The sequence below is a fragment of the Garra rufa genome, chromosome 8 (genome assembly GCF_049309525.1).
Source record: "Garra rufa chromosome 8, GarRuf1.0, whole genome shotgun sequence".
NCBI lineage: Eukaryota > Metazoa > Chordata > Actinopteri > Cypriniformes > Cyprinidae > Garra > Garra rufa.
The window spans coordinates 7,258,786-7,276,738 of NC_133368.1; positions in this window are offsets into that span (position 1 = coordinate 7,258,786).

The window sequence follows — 17,953 nt, forward strand, 5'->3', positions numbered from 1 at the left end:
ACAGTATGTATTCAACATAGAAATATTTTCTAACAATATAAATCTTTACTATCACTTTTACTATCAATTTGCTGAATAAAATAATTTATTTATTTCAAAAAAAAGAAAGAAAGAAAAAATTAAAGATCCCAATCTTTAAACAGTAGTGTTTATTACAAAATATTTCTATTTTGAATAAATGCTGTTCTTTTTTAATGTTTTATTTATTACAGAATCCTGACATGGCATCACAGGTTCCAAAAATATAAAGCAGCACAAATATTTCCAACATTGATAATAAATCAGCATATTAGAATGATTTCTGAAGGATTATGTGACACTGAAAATTCAGTGTTGCATCACAGGAATAAATGCTGTTTTAAAGTATATTATTGTCAGCATTATGTCCTGTTCTGTTCTGTTTTCCTAGTGTTTTTCCCCCCCATGTTTCCTATTCAAATGGCTTAGTCCTTGTCTCCCCCTTTTTTCATGTTCTTTTGGTTCAGTCATGCCCATATTTGTATTTTCCCTCTCGTCATCCTGTTATCTTGTTTTGTAACCACGCCCTGTTTGTTGTGTATTTAAGTCTGTGTCAGTTCACACCCCAGTGTCCGTCGTTAACGTTGTTAATGTTTTTGTCAGCTCCAAACTTCATGTTTGTTTTGTTTTTCTTTAATAAATACCAGTTTTATTTTACTCCGGTTCCTGCTTCTCCATTTCCACTCCTCATCCTGCTATATCTGTGACAGAACGACGGACCTAGACAGATGAATCGGGCTGAGGAAAAACTGTGGAGACTGCGGCAGGGCGGCCGAACATTGGAGCGATATGTGGAGGAGTTCCTCGAGCTTTCACATCAGGTGGGCTGGCCCGATGCTTCACTCGGCGCTGTGTTTATTTTGGGACTAGATGATGAGATTATTCGCTGCGATCTTCCTGCCTGTAAATTCCCCTTGATCGAGCTAGTCAATCTCATTCTGTTTTTAAATGGGTCTGATTTCGAAGTCGAAGAAATTGGTCCGATCAGTCCGACTAAGTCTCATCATCCAGCCCCCTCTGCGACACAGCACTTCGCGCCAGCCCTCCATAAGCCAGGACCCCCCACATACCGTGCCAACGGTTCGCACCGCCAGCCCAGTCTCCTATCCCCAGTCATCCTCCAAAGCTCCGCCGCTGTCCTCAGCCCGATGTGGCCGGCCTCCTCCCCGTGCTCTAGTCTGCCGGCCACCGCCCGCGTTCAAGCCCGTCAGCCGCCAAGCCAGCGTCTGCTCACAAAATGGCCGCCACGTCAGCTCACAAGATGGCCGCCGCGTCAACTCGCAAGATGGCTGCAACGCCAGAGTCTGCAAGCAAGATGGCTGCCACGCCAGAGTCTGTAGGCAAGATGGCTGCCACCCCTGCTGAAAAAAACAGCATATGCTGGTTAGGTAGGTTTTGGTGCTGGGATGCTGGTTTTAGCTGGTTTATGCTGGTCCTTTGCTGGTTTATGCTGGTCCTTTGCTGGTTTATGCTGGCCATTTGCTGGTTTATGCTGGTCCTTTGCTGGTTTATGCTGGTCCAGTCCTTTGCTGGTTTATGCTGGTCCTTGACCAGCAACATGACCAGCATAAACCAGCAAAGGACCAGCATTAACCAGCAAAGAACCAGCATAAACCAGCTAAAACCAGCATCCCAGCATCAAAACCTACCTAACCAGCATATGCTGTTTTTTTCAGCAGGGACGTCAGAGTCTGCAGGTAAGATGGCTGCCACGCCAGAGTCTGCACGCAAGATGGCCGCCATTCCTGAGTTCCCGGCCAAGATGGCCATCAAGCCTGAATCCCTGGCCAAGATGGCCGCCATTCCTGAGTTCCCGGCCAAGATGGCCGCCAAGCCTGAGTTCCCGGCCAAGACGGCCGCCAAGCCTGAGTTCCCGGCCAAGATGGCCACCAAGCCTGAGTTCCCGGCCAAGATGGTCGCCAAGTCGGAGTCTGCACCCAAGATGGCTGCTACCAAGTTGGAGTCTGCACCCAAGATGGCTGCCACCGAGTCTGCTACCATCACGGCCACCCTACCAGCTGCAGTTCCGGCTCAGTCAAGTCAAGTCACATCTGCAGTTCCTGCACAGTCAAGTCAAGTCTCAGCTGTTGTTCCTGCACAGTCAAGTTAAGCAGCTCCTCCTGAGTCAAGTTTGGTTGCAGCTGTATGCCCAGAGTCTCCGCTGGTTCCGCCAGAGCGCCCTCCAGTGACCGCTCGCCCAGAGCCTGCTCTTCCAGAGTCTCCGCTGAAGACGCCCAGCCCTCCAGTGTCTCCGCTGGGGTCGTCCAGCCCTCCAGAGCCCGCTCACCCCGAGCGCCATCCGGAGCCCGCTCCTCGAGAGTGCCGTCCAGAGCCGACGCCTCCTCTAGCGTGCCCTCCTGCATGCCCTCCAGAGCCAGCGCGCCCTCCAGCACGCCCTTCAGTACTCTCCTGGGTGGACTATGCCCTAGATTCCCCCAAGATTTTGTTTTTTTTTGGGGGGGGGGCATGGCCTTACGGACTGTTTACCCAGCCATAGCTTCCTGAGCTCCCAGATCCGCCATGGCCTCCTGGACTCTTTATCCGGCCATGGCCCCCTGAGCCCCCTGATCCGTCCTGGAGGCCGTCCCTGTATCCTGTGTATCCTGTGTCCCTGCCTACCGGCCTCCAGGGCGCCCACCCTCCCTCCCCTTTAGTTGGTATATGGCGCGAGACGCGCCTTTTAGGAGGGGGGCGTTAATGTCAGCATTATGTCCTGTTCTGTTCTGTTTTCCTAGTGTTTTTCCCCCCCATGTTTCCTATTCAAATGGCTTAGTCCTTGTCTCCCCCTTTTTTCATGTTCTTTTGGTTCAGTCATGCCCATATTTGTATTTTCCCTCTCGTCATCCTGTTATCTTGTTTTGTAACCACGCCCTGTTTGTTGTGTATTTAAGTCTGTGTCAGTTCACACCCCAGTGTCCGTCGTTAACGTTACTTCATGTTTTTGTCAGCTCCAAACTTCATGTTTGTTTTGTTTTTCTTTAATAAATACCAGTTTTATTTTACTCCGGTTCCTGCTTCTCCATTTCCACTCCTCATCCTGCTATATCTGTGACAGAACGACGGACCAAGACAGATGAAACGGGCTGAGGAAACACTGTGGAGACTGCGGCAGGGCGGCCGAACATTGGAGCGATATGTGGAGGAGTTCCTCGAGCTTTCACATCAGGTGGGCTGGCCCGATGCTTCACTCGGCGCTGTGTTTATTTTGGGACGATGCTGAGATTATTCGCTGCGATCTTCCTGCCTGTAAATTCCCCTTGATCGAGCTAGTCAATCTCATTCTGTTTTTAAATGGGTCTGATTTCGAAGTCGAAGAAATTGGTCCGATCAGTCCGACTAAGTCTCATCATCCAGCTCCCTCTGCGACACAGCACTTCGCACCAGCCCTCCATAAGCCAGGACCCCCCACATACCGTGCCAACGGTTCGCACCGCCAGCCCAGTCTCCTATCCCCAGTCATCCTCCAAAGTTCCGCCACTGTCCTCAGCCCGATGTCGCCGGCCTCCTCCCCGCGCTCTAGTCTGCCGGCCACCGCCCGCGTTCAAGCCCGTCAGCCGCCAAGCCAGCGTCTGCTCACAAAATGGCCGCCACGTCAGCTCACAAGATGGCCGCCGCGTCAACTCGCAAGATGGCTGCAACGCCAGAGTCTGTAGGCAAGATGGCTGCCACCCCTGCTGAAAAAAACAGCATATGCTGGTTAGGTAGGTTTTGGTGCTGGGATGCTGGTTTTAGCTGGTTTATGCTGGTCCTTTGTTGGTTTATGCTGGTCCTTTGTTGGTTTATGCTGGTCCTTTGTTGGTTTATGCTGGTCCTTTGCTGGTTTATGCTGGTCCTTTGCTGGTTTATGCTGGTCCTTTGTTGGTTTATGCTGGTCCTTTGCTGGTTTATGCTGGTCCTTTGCTGGTTTATGCTGGTCCTTTGTTGGTTTATGCTGGTCCTTTGCTGGTTTATGCTGGTCCTTTGTTGGTTTATGCTGTCCTTTGCTGGTTTATGCTGGTCCTTTGTTGGTTTATGCTGGTCCTTTGCTGGTTTATGCTGGTCCTTTGTTGGTTTATGCTGGTCCTTTGCTGGTTTATGCTGGTCCTTTGTTGGTTTATGCTGGTCCTTTGCTGGTTTATGCTGCAAACCAGCAAAGGACCAGCATTAACCAGCAAAGGACCAGCATAAACCAGCTAAAACCAGCATCCCAGCATCAAAACCTACCTAACCAGCATATGCTGTTTTTTTCAGCAGGGACGTCAGAGTCTGCAGGTAAGATGGCTGCCACGCCAGAGTCTGCACGCAAGATGGCCGCTGTTCCTGAGTTCCCGGCCAAGATGGCCATCAAGCCTGAATCCCTGGCCAAGATGGCCGCCATTCCTGAGTTCCCGGCCAAGATGGCCGCCAAGCCTGAGTTCCCGACCAAGATGGCCGTCAAGCCTGAATCCCTGGCCAAGATGGCCGTCAAGCCTGAATCCCTGGCCAAGATGTCCACCGTTCCTGAATCCCCGGCCAAGATGGCCACCAAGCCTGAGTCCCCGGCCAAGATGGTCGCCAAGTCGGAGTCTGCACCCAAGATGGCTGCTGCCAAGTTGGAGTCTGCACCCAAGATGGCTATATCTGTAACAATTATATTATTATTAAGTATATTATATGGTTTTATAGTATATTTGGTGAGCCTTCATGAGCAGAAAAGATTTAAACAAAAAAAAAACATTACAAATCTTACTGATCCTAAATGGCAGAGTATGTGGAACAGATATTTTAAAACATTTCTCAGTTTTTTTTTTTTTTTTTTTTTTTGTCCATAGAGTAAAGATCATTGGTAACCAAAATGGTAGTCATCAACATTCTTCAAGATACACTGCTGCTCAAAAGTTTGTGATCTGTAAGATTTGTAATGTTTTTTTTTAAAGAAGTCTTTTATGCTCATCAAGGCTGCATTTATTTGATCAAAATACAGAAAAAACACTAATATTGCTAAATATTATTACAATATAAAATAAAGTTTTATAATTTAAAATATAATTTATTCCTGTGATGCATAGCTGAATTTTCATCAGCTGTTTCATCAGTCCTAAGTGTCATACAATCCTTCAGAAATCATTCTAATATGATGATTTATTATTAGAATTATCAATGTTGGAAACAGTTGTACTGCCAAATATTTTTTGGAACCTGTGATTCTTTTTTTTCAGGATTCTTTAATGAATAACAAGTTAAAAAGAACAGCATTTATTCAAAATATAAATCTTTTCTAACAATGTAAATCTATGCTATCACTTTTTATTAATTTAACACACCCTTGGTGAATAAAAGTATTAATTTCTATAAAATTTAAAAAAAAAAAACAAGAATAAAAATGTACTGACCCCAAACCTTTTGAACAGTAGTGTATTGTTAGAAACCCTTTCTATTTTAAACAAATGCTGTTCTTTTTAGCCTTTTATTGTTCAAAGAATCCTGAAAAAAGTATAACAGATTCCAAAAAATATTAAGCAGCAGTGTCTCCAGCATTGATAATATATCAGCATATTAGAATGATTTCTGAAGGATCATGTGACACTGAAGACTTGAGTAATGATGCTGAAAATAACTATAATTACAGATATAAATTAAATATAGAAAAACATTGTTTTACTTTGTTATAATATTTCACAATACTATTTTTTCTGTGTTTTTGATCAAATGAACATAAGAAAAGAAACATTAAAAATCTTACTGAGCCCAAACTTTTGAACAGTAGTGTATCTTCCTTTATGCTCCACAGAAGAACAAAAGTCATAAAGGGGTATGTTTCCCTTACGTTTCCATTAAGTTCACTTAATTGAGAAAAGTTTAAAAGTGATTTTAATACTCAACTTTGTTAACTTTATTGCCCTCATTCTTCACAGCTTTCAAATCTCACTGAGCTCTTTTAGATTATAAATGTTATCTTTGTGGGAAACAGTTGACACATACTGCATTCATCTGTGTATGTCACATCACACGGTGTGTTGTGGAAAGCGGTCGGCCTGCAGAAGCGCACACGCTCACGCCACATTGTCCTGTCAGAAGTGAAGAATTTCAAAATCCTGATAAGGGTCAATAAGGAAGTCAGCGAATATCAAAGGCTGCCTGTGTCTATACAGGGTAAGTTGTTTACTTCCCTGGCAAATGCCTGACACCAGCCAGCCGTCAAACGACAACGTCAAAACAACAGCACACGCCTCGCGCGCACATCCCGTAAACGAGCACCAACACCCATATAACAGAGAATTCCACAGCTCCCCAACCCCTCATTTCCTCTGCGAGCTGACGACCTGTAATCACACTTGGAGAAACCGCCATACTTCATTACTGCAGTGATTACACCAATTAGCAGCATGTAGGGAGTGGCCCACAATGCCCAGCGTCACCGCCAGACTGCTCGCTTTCCCCACATGCCGATATTAGTGGGAAGTTTCTACTTTGCAGTCGATCAGAACACAGTTCTGCAGTCTTTTGTAATGGTTTATGGCCACAAACAGGGTGGAGTAATGAATAAAGTCTGTGCGGTGGCTGTTAACACTGTCTGCCTGTTAAGTGGATATGACATTTCATTTCTAGGAACATTTATTGAGATACTAGGAAGATGTGCAGGTAACTATATAACATGGTATCATATTTTTAGTTGTTGTTTTTTTTGTTCCATGGACCTTCTCCCATCTGTTGTCTGTTATTCATTGTGACAAATGTGCGCTTAAGGATGTGACTAAATGTGCAATCAAGAATCTGGTGTGAATCACTGTTTATGGACACATTTTCTAGCCACTCATCTTTGATGTGCACTTGTCTGTCACAAAAACATCAAATGAATCATGAAGGAATCTAAAGATCTAAAGGCCCAGTGATCTCCACTCGCCAAAGCCAGAAAGGCTGTTTTTGTCTTTCAACTCAACACATGACATGAATCTGAAAATTTGAGCACAAGATTAGCAGGTTTTTTATGCCGTACCCCTCTCCTTTCAACATCTTCCTCTAAGCAGATGTTAGGCCCAGGAGTGGCATCCCAATAAGCCACAAGTGAGCGTATTTTCTTTCCACAGGCTTGAGAGAGAAGCCACAAAACAGTCTGCTGCAGCTCAACATAAAACAAAGCACATGAAAAAGAGGGCAGAAATGAAGCGATTTCTCAAAAAATTGGGGAGAGTGGAAACTAAAGATTTTCTAATGCGACCTTTATTGAGGTTCCTGGTTTCAGCAAGCAGCAACCTTTTTTATGTGTTAGAGGAACTCCCTGTAATTTTTCTTCACCGCTAGCACTGGACAGGCTTATAATAAAAAGATGTCTATTCTGGGATTCTCTGTAATAATGGCCTCTTCTTGTCTTCATGCACTTCTGTCTTGTCTGAAGAAAGACAGACAGCAGGTGATAAATGTTTCGCCAGATGGATGGAGAAGCTGAATGAAGCCGTCAGTCAGATAAACTATAGTTTTAGCTATCAAAGATATAGCTATCAAAAGTCTTTTTCAGATAACACAAACTTGGGAATGTCGTTAAAGTGTCGTCCAAAAAATATGAAATTTGAATTATATCAATCATTCACTCTCATATACTTTCTTTGAAAGTAGATGGAACTAAACACAACAACAAAGGTCCATTAAAGCACCATAATAGTCCTTGTAACTTGGGACATCTAAAGTCATATAATATGTGACCCTGGACCACAAAACCAGTCATAAGAGTCTTTTTTTTTAACTTAAGATTTATACATCATCTGAAAGTTGAATAAATAGCTTTCCAGTAGCTTTCCATTGATGTATGGTTTGTTAGGATAGGGAAATATTTGGCCAAGATACAGCAATCAGCAAATCTAAAATCTGAGGGTGCAAAAAAATTATAATATTGAGAACACCAAATGAAGTTCCTACACTCTTAAAAATAAAGGTGCTTCATGATGCTATAGAAGAACCTTTTTGTCTAAATGGTTCTATAAAGAACCTTTAACATTTGAAGAACCTTTCTGTTTCACAAAAGGTTCTTTGTGGCAAATAAGGTTCTTCAGATTATAAAAAGTTAAGAAAGAAATGGTTAGTTAAAGAACCTTTGACTGAATGGTTCTTTGTGGAACCAAAAATGGTTCTTCCATGCATCACTGTGAAGAACCTTTTGAAGCACCTTCATTATTAAGAGTGTAGCACTACATATTACTAATCAAAAATTAAGTTTTAATATATTTACAGTAGGAAATTTACAAAATATCTTTATGAAACCTAATGATTTTTGGCATTAAAGAAAAAATGATCATATTGACTGATACAATGCATTTTTGGCTATTGCTACAAATATACACATGCTACTTATGACTGATTTTGTGGTTCAGGGTCACATAAACTTTTAAAAATAAAGGTGCTTCACGATGCCAAAGAAGAACCTTTTTTGTCTAAATAGTTCCATAAAGAACCTTTAACATCTGAAGAACCTTTCTGTTTTACAAAAGGTGAAAAAAAAGGTTTTTTAGATTATAAAAAGGTAAGAAAGAGATGGTTCTTTAAAGAACCTTTGACTGAATGGTTCTTTGTGGAACCAACAATGGCATTGCTGTGAAGAAGAGTGTATGTAACTTTGTGTGAACATCTTAACTGGCATCAATGGTTCCATGAAGAACCTTTAACATCCATGGAATCTTTCCATTGCAGGGAAAAACGTTCATTATACTAGAAAAGGTTGTTCAGATTATTAAAATGTTCTCAACACTAAGAAAAAAAAAACAGTTATTTTAAGAAATTGTTGCTGAAAGGTTCTTTGGGAATCCCAAAATTGTTCTTCCATGGAATTACTGTTAAAACCCCCTAAGTAACTTTTATTTTTAGGAGTGTTGACAGTTGACACTTTATAAGAGCAGCTTCTACCTTCTTTTGTGTTGCACAGAAAACAGAAAGTTATATAGTTTTCAAAGAACATGACACAATTGTCACTTTAGGCCAGGCAAACTATTCCTTTACATGACATTTATCATTCACTTGGCTTAAATCACTGATTACAAGGCTGTGAACACATATACACACACATGTAAACAGATGCCTCTCCTATAATCAAAAAGATGTGTCATGTCTAATTAGGCCTTAATGAAAGTGTCGGACAATCCAAAGCGCCATACTCTTCCCTTTTGCAATCTGGTGGCGAGGGCCATTTAAGAAGGACTCATGTGCGGTTACCCTGTCTAATGGGGTGGATGAATTTCTCCAAAACGGAGGGAAAAAAGTGAAAAACACACTCTTGTTGCATGACAGAATCCCTCCCAACCAAGACTTGTCCTTTAATACCAAGGCCTTTTCATGTGGCTTCTCCACGATTGCACATGGGGAAATGCAAACCACACTGTTACAGTGCTTATTATACACTGAGAGTATGCGTATGTGTGTTACTATGTGCGCAAGGAAAGATCGCTGCAGTTGTACAGCGTGCCTTAAATTGAAATGACACGTCTTAATTTGTCAACACGCTTACCCTTGGAAAGAAGAGAAGCGAATGAAATAAAAGAAGCACTTAGTGTTAAATGCATGTGTGTGTACTACCAATAGACAAAAGATGATGCACTGGACTTCAGCTATCAAAAACCTGACTGGAGAGATCTTTCTCTGTACCAACACAGGAGGTGCATCATACCTGGAGAAAGCTGTTAGCATTCCCTTTCTTCTCCATGACAGTTGCTTAGCTCTAACAGGACCTCTTAAAATGTTAAAAAGTTAAAAAGTTTTTTAGCCGGTCACTCAAGCCATAAATGTTTTGTGACTCACTTTGGAGCCGCAGGCAAATTACATCATGACAATACCAACCGACTAATCCCAAACCTTCACTAGTGACTATCCTGAGCCGTGACGTCTTACTTTTAAGAGCCTTCAAAATAGAATCAAGCAATAGTGAGACATGTATTAAAGTGGTTCTCGACCAGGGGCAGGAACTGAAAAGAAAAAGCCTTCATTTTCAATGAAGGATTCCTATGATCTTGGAAAACTTGGATAAATGCGGTAAAATCCTTTTAAACGTGATATTTCTAGACCTGGAAAAGCTATGGAAATTAATACAGTTTCCATGGGCATTTTGATATGGAAATCTTCTAGTTATGCCAAGCTCTAAAATATTTCATCTTAAAAAAAAATGGCAAATAAAAGATTTTTAAAGGGATAGCTCAGCCAAAAATAAAAACTCTGTCATTAATTACTCACCCTCATGTGGTTCCAAACCAAATCTTCAGAACAAAAAATAAGATATTTTTGATGAAATCCGAGAGCTTTCTGACCCTGCATAGACAGCAATGACACTGACACGTTTAAGGCCCAGAAAGATAGTGATAACATTGTTTTAAATAGTCCATAATTCAACCATAATGTTATAAAGCTAGTCATAAGTCTTTATTTTTGTTTTGCACACAAAAAGTATACTTGTAGCTGTATAAAATTACAGTTGAACCACTGATGTCGCATGGACTGTTTTTAACAATGTCCTTAATACCTTTCTGGGCCTTGAACGTGTCAGCTGCATTGCTGTCTATGCAGGGTCAGAAAGCTCTCAGATTTCTTTGAAAATTTCTTAATTTGTGTTCTGAAGATGAACGAAGATCTTACGGGTTTGGAATGACATGAGGATGAGTAATTCATGACAGAATTTTTCTTTTTGGTTGAACTATTCTTATAAATCTTTATCCAATGGTGGGCCTTGGAGTCAAATGGTCAAGAACCACTGATCTAATTTAATAGAATGAACTATCTTTAATATATATTTTGGTTAAAAATGACTAAAACAGAGAACACAGTTCATTTTGAATGACTGTCAATGGAGAAAGATGAAGAAGAAGAATATGGAAATATGACCAGCAAGGGCAAATGGGACCATGCTAACCAGCCAAACCTTGACTCCAAATATGACGATTCCCTTGTTAGAGACCCCATTTCTAAATATAAGGGAACTACAGTATATACAAACCAATTTAAACTGTGTAAGAATATCAATACTGATATTATAAAGACATATTCTTTCCTAAATAAAACAATTTGTGTTTATATTGTCACTTCATACAACAACCAAAGAAATTACTGAAATTCTATTGAAATAAATAAATATAATAAATAAAATAGTTCTAATGATTTCCAACCTGTCTTTATTAAGCAAAATAAAGAAGAATGTACTATGTACTCAGTGTTTTAATTTTTGTTATATTTATCTTAGCATTAAAGGAGAAGTTCACTCCCAGAACAAAAATTTACAGATAATGTACTCACCCCCTTGTCATCTGAGATGTTAATGCCTTTCTTTCTTCAGAAATTATGTTTTTTGAGGAAAACATTTCAGGATTTTTCTCCATATAGTGAACTTCCATAATGCCCCAAACTTAAATTTGCAGTTTAAATGCAGCTTTAAACGATCCCAAATGTGGCTGTAAATCGTCACCTTAGAATTATAAGGTTTTGTCAAAATCGAGTTATTCACTTCTTCTTATTCTGTGTACAACGTATTTACATTATGTATTGTTTCTTTTGTCAGCTGTGTACATTTTGGGCCTTTTTTTAGTAAACAAATATGGTTTTATCTACAGAAATCTATAGGCATTTGGGATCGTTTGAAGCTGCATTTAAACTGCATTTTGGAAGTTCAAACTCGGAGCACCACAGAAGTCCACTTTTTGGAAAAAAAATCCAAAAAAATGTTTTCTTCAATAAACATAACTTCTTTACGACTGAAGAAAGAAAGACATGAACATCTTGGATGACAAGGGGGTGAGTACATTATTTTTAAATTTTTGTTCTGGAAGTGAACTTCTCCTTTAAATTGGCAAAATGTTATTTTTTGGTAATAGAAATTAAATTTGTTGTAGGTTTCGTTCTCCACCATAGAAGTATGAACTATGATGCTTTCAGTCCAATACTTAATTTAATTACTACTAGTTAGCTATTACAATACAATAACGTTGATTTAAGTGTACAGGCCTTTGTGAACCAGGGAAACATTCATGTGGTGCATTGCATAAATCTTCACCAGCATAGATGAAGTTCAGTTCAGTTCACACTCTTTACTTGTGCCTTTTGGAAACGTTAGTTCATGTCATGTAAGCAAATGCACAGCAACACTGTTTCTGTTTGAACAGATGCTTGTCAGCAAGCGTCACTGCCATTTCCACTTCTCTCCTCTCCTATCCTCACCTCTTCTGTGACAGTAAATTGCAGCTTCGCGGGTACCCTAATAGGCTCTAAAGTTGAGTGCTGGGTAAGGTGCCGCCCCCTAGCCGAACTGTTCCCATTGCCTTCTCTCCCAAAATCCGGTCTACTTGCTGCCATGCATGAATTGCCAGCCACAGGAAAGTTAAAAAAGAGGAGGCTAAATTAAGTGCCCTTTCATTCCAGCATTTTCATGGTTTGGCTAAAAACAGGGTGCAAGATGATTCACATTTTATAAGCCCTCTCTTGCGGCCGCCTGCGTCACCCTGGCGCTCGGACTCTACGGCTCATTCACACATCTCTCTCCCTTTCTCTCTCCGTCTTTGTCTCATACTTTGTCTTCTCTAGCACTTAGAGACAAATCTCTTTAAACGTAGGTGACATGGCACGGCTAACGAAAATGAATGGGAAACAGTACGCATTTCACAATTTTCAATAATATTAAATGACAATAATTGCTTTCTCAATTTGTTATTGGACTGCTCAGTATTTGCAATGCTTCTTTGAATAAAGCCTCGATAAATAAACAGCACTGGTTTCACTCTGGTTTCCTAGAGAATATGCTGAATGAACAAGACACCCCTGTAGCAGACGTAGCCTAACGTTCATGCTTTTAGCAGAACACAAACTTAGTGGTTGGAAGAAAAAGAAATAGGAAGGGGATAGACATTTCTCTAAACAAGTCTGACAGCTACTACCATTCTGACCACTGTCCATTATCATTTCCGCACCAGGGCTGCTGTTGGCCTGGTAACTGCTGCCAGAAAAAACACAAGGCAGAGAGACTCGGATGGGTGAAGTACACAGATGTGCTACTGGACAATGAGCTGCACCTCGAACTCAAAGCCTATATGTGCTGTGTAATGCTGCCCTCTGCTATTCATGAGCAGTTCTGCAACGGGAATTAAAAAAAGCCATTAGTGTTTGTAAACTGGTTGTGTATGTTGTGTGAATCTAATGTAGGATATGTTTTCAAGAGCTGCGGTAAAATACAGCTGTTGCCCTGACCGAATATTGTTATCAATATAAAATATTATTATAAATCCTATGTTTTCGATTAGCTGTTTAGATCATAACTTGTCATGTCAGATTGTGGATAAATCACTCTTTTGATCTAACTGATCAACAGTTTGCAAATTTAGTTTCAATTCATTTGAACAGCCTTGAGTCTTTGAACCAAAGTAAATGGGAAAATCAAAAAGTATGCTTGATGAGGTGAATATTTACCTACCCGTTGTAGAAAACAATACATATTTTTAAAGGCTCAAAATGAGTTTTTTGTCCTACACTGAGCCATAAATCTCCACTATAGTAGCACTTACACACACCAAACTTTACATTTTTATTCCTGACTATATCCTGAAAATCTTTACAGAGGGATATGTTCATATATAATTTGCTCTGTTATATACAACATTATATTCTCCCCAAAATTGGGGAAATATATTGTTTTATATCTGTTCAGTGTTTACTGAATTATGGAGATAAAAATTCCCCAATCTTTTTTTACTAGAAATGTATAGCGCGTAATTAATTAAATAATGCCACATTTGCATATTTAAACATTTTAAAAAATGCAATTATCAATGTAATCAATCAACTGGGTAAGGCAATAACTATTTAATTTTTTTTTACCCTATTCACCTGCAACATTTTGCCTTAAAGTTTTTTTTCTTAGTCATGTGGCTGTTAAAGGCAACATTAAGGGGAACGTTCCTTTTTATTAATTTGCAAACATTATTGGAATGTTACTTTTGATTTTTTTTCTAAACCATCTTAGATGTTCCATAAACTATGTATAAAATAATCAGAGCTGGGTAGTAACTGATTACATGTAATCTAATCACAAGTACTTGTGATTAGATTAAATTACATTTTAAAATACTCGTAATCATACTACACCTAAGTTTTTATGGATTACATATTATTTACACAATAGCAATAACTTAACTTAATTTTCCTTAATTCCTCTTTTTCATCTTTAATTTTTTTTCTTTTTAAAATTGCCTACTGCTTATATACATTCAGAAAGTCTACATGTTTTGTGGACATTCACTAAGAGATCAGTCATTAGTCAGGTGGCTACACAGGATTTGACCACTGGATTTACAAAAAAAAAAAAAAAAAAACATGGAAGGTTGATTACATTGATTTGTATTTAAGCAATAAGGTACGAGAGGCCTTGCTGTATCGTGAATAAATCACGGCTGAAGGGCGTTGTTAGGCACGACGCGAAGCAGAGTGCCTGCAACCCCTTCAGCCGTGATTTATTCATGATACAGCACGGCCTCAAGTACCTTATTGCTTTTATAAAACGGTTACCACACAATAAAAATATTAAAATCAAAAATATATATTAATTTATATATATTAAGTTGTACGTTTTCATAAAGTAAAATCATTAACTGCCTTCCGCTGTAAAAAGTAGTCCCTAACTGCTGCAGCTGTGTTTACGTTGCTAAGGGTGGTTGCTAAGGGGGCTCAATGATACACAAAACCGTTGAGTGAAGCGGTCATAGCCATAGATATATATATACGTAGATGCCTCATTAGTGACTGTTTCTATGGGCCGTTTATACGTAGGCCGTCCGCCATTTCAATGCGGTCCACTTGACGTCATTCACCCATAGATCTATGTAACTGAAATCACTGAATATTCGAAATGCCACAGTCCTGCACAGCCGTTGGCAAACCTACTATATGGTGAATGATGTCAAGTGGACCGTTCCGCATCTACGTGCTTTGAGCGGTCCGATGAGGCATCTACGTATATATATCTATGGTCATAGCAGTGCCGTATCATGAATACGACACAGCTGCTGACCAATCAGAATTGAGGAATGGAACTAACCGTTTTATAATTTCATTTGAATTTTCACTCTGTAGGATATTAAACCAAGCGTGCCGTGGGTGTCCTGAAAAGTGAAGCCGAAAGTTTTCGATCGCCCCCCGGTGGCTGGCTGCAGTATATGTCATAAACCCCGCCCTCTCCATGTAATCTAATGGGACGTGAGCCAAACTAAATAATCGAATTACACTTCAAATAATTTTTTTCCAAAGATGATTTCCATCGTGTGAGGTAGTTATTATAATGCTGATTCATGTTCAGGTGTTCGTTTTTCTAATAAGTTCGCTTTTAAGTAGTTATTTGATGCTATAAAAACGGGGTGTGGTGTCATGATTGTGATCGTGCGATTGGATCTGCGGGAGTTTGGGCGGGATTTTGACACCGCGACACTACTGCGCATGCTCTGGCTCCAAACGAACCTCTACTGCGCATGCTCTGGCTCCAAATGACGTAATTTCCCCCAAGATGGTAGCGGCCATATTGAGTTGTTTTGGCTTCACTTTTCTATAGTGGAAAGAAGCGGAGACTTGTTGTCCATGTTTTTTTACAGTCTATGTATTAAACCATGTAGTTGTCTTTGGAAGGTTTTGTCTTTCAAAAACATTAAAATGCACAAATTCACAAACTTTTTGTCATCTGATCCTCTTTCATCTATTATATTTACTTGAAGAGATTTTAAATATTCATAAACCCCTTTCCCTTTAGGAAACCTTGACGTAATAATGTTTAAGGCACTTCTTGTTAATACAAACAAATGCAATATATTTTCTTGCTCTTTGTATTTTAATTTCAAGATGGTAAATATTATCATATTTAAATCAATGTGAAAAAGAAGTTAGGTCAAAAGTAATCTAAAAGTAGTCTGATTATATTACGTAATTTGCAATGTAATGGATTACGTTACTAACAATATTTCTCATATAATTTGGAATAGGTAACGATTAAAATTTCCAAGTAATCTAACCAGCTCTGAAAATAATGAATTGAGCTAATGTTTTGAGAATGTTATTAAAGACCAGATCATTTTGAATGAACGTTCTATTGACATTACTGGAAGAACCTTTATTCAGAACCTTGCCAAAACGTTAGCCAACGTTCTGAGAACGTTCCCTGGAAAATATTGGGACATGTTTTGATGGGGGGCCTATGTCCAGGCAGTACTGATTAAAAGGTACAAAAAAAAACGCCAAAGTGGAACGCAAGGTGGAAACAACTGGTCAAGTTGGTCACCAAGTGGTGCGTTCATGCTACGTCAGAAATACAATTTCTCAACTGTAATTAGAAAGATCGTAAACGACATTAATGCTATTTAAACACATATTTTCTGACATGACTTACCACACGTGCGTCACTGACCACTACAATGTTTCTCGAACCATTTTTTACGTTTCTTGAGCCTGCACGCTAACATAAACAAAACGATAGTTCCATTCACAAACGAGTGATAATCAAGGATCGGTTCTTTTAATCAAAACACTCAGCTCGAGTTACCGATTTGAATCAGTCTGAATCCTAAATCAACGTAATACAACTCACTCAACGTTACTGAACTGCACGTTCCTTGCAATGCACCATTATTTAAGCCATCAAGCAAAATATTGTTTATTTATTTTTTTAGAAACTTGTTTCTTTCGCCAGGAATGTCTAAAATACTCAATTGATAATATTAAGTTTATATTCAGATATTTAAAATTAACTTCTAATAAACACCTGTCAGCTTCATCCTGATCAGGCCAATGTGCTTTTAGTCTCCAGGAAAACATGCTATTTTGGACACAGTTTCCTTCTTAAAGCAGCGGGATGCTGTGAACTACACAAATGCTACAATACCATGACCACATATTTACTAAGGATGCTATTCCACAGAAAATAAAAAGCATCCACCACAAAGACATGGTAATGAATTACATTCCATAGTTACAACTGTACACAGACTGACTGAACAACTCTTCCAACCTCCATTCATGCCAGAGCAGGAGGAAGCTCTGGGCAGTTGGCGAGAGGAAATGGCGTGGCTGGTCTGAGGTTTGGAGGAAGAATGGGAAGTATGCTGTTACTGTGGTGCTGGTCAGACAGCAGGCTTTAGGTTTCCTCACCACAGCTGCCCTGACCACATCTGTCCTTTGCTCTCACTCAATCTTCTCAGCCATTTAAGCTATAAAATGCTTCCTCACTAAATGCGGCTCCACCCAACTCTTAAACTGTGTACATTAAAAGAACACCCCCTACTACACCCACATAACAGTGAATAAAACGGGCTTGCTCGGCTGTTAAAACTGTTGGAGCGGCCCAGCCAGCTTTTCATTCACATGTTCTGATGTTGTTTGTGGTCATCCTTGCCCCTTTATGACCAAGCAGGAGAAAAAAGACAGCAATGATGAGAAGAAAAAATGTTCATGCAAACTGGATTCAATGAGGAAGAGGAAAAGGGCAAAATAAATACGCAAAAATATGTTTTTAAATTAACATTTAAAATATTTCTAAAACTTTAACTTTTAAAAATAAAGATTATTCATTGGTTATATGTAGAACTTTTAAACTCTATGTTCTTTCTTTAGTGGAAAAGTTGAGAGATGAGAGACAAAAACACGTTTAGCTGTCATTAGTTTTGAAAATAGCAACATTTTCAACTTGTCTTAATCTTATTTATTGATTATAAAATGACTCTAACATCTACTCCTTGCCAAAAACCAACCAGATAAAAAAACAGGGTTGATTAAAACTAAAAAATAGCTATTTTGTAAGGCCCCAACAATATGTCTTTACACAATTATTTAGATAATTTTCCTTCAATTTTAAATCCTGCAAGTAGTCAAAAGCTAAATATAGCACATGCAATAATTTTGAATATAATTTTGACAATAACATTAGCTGTCAACACTACTAATCATAATAGTAATCATATTTGAATGCTAGAATGCTGTTATGGGA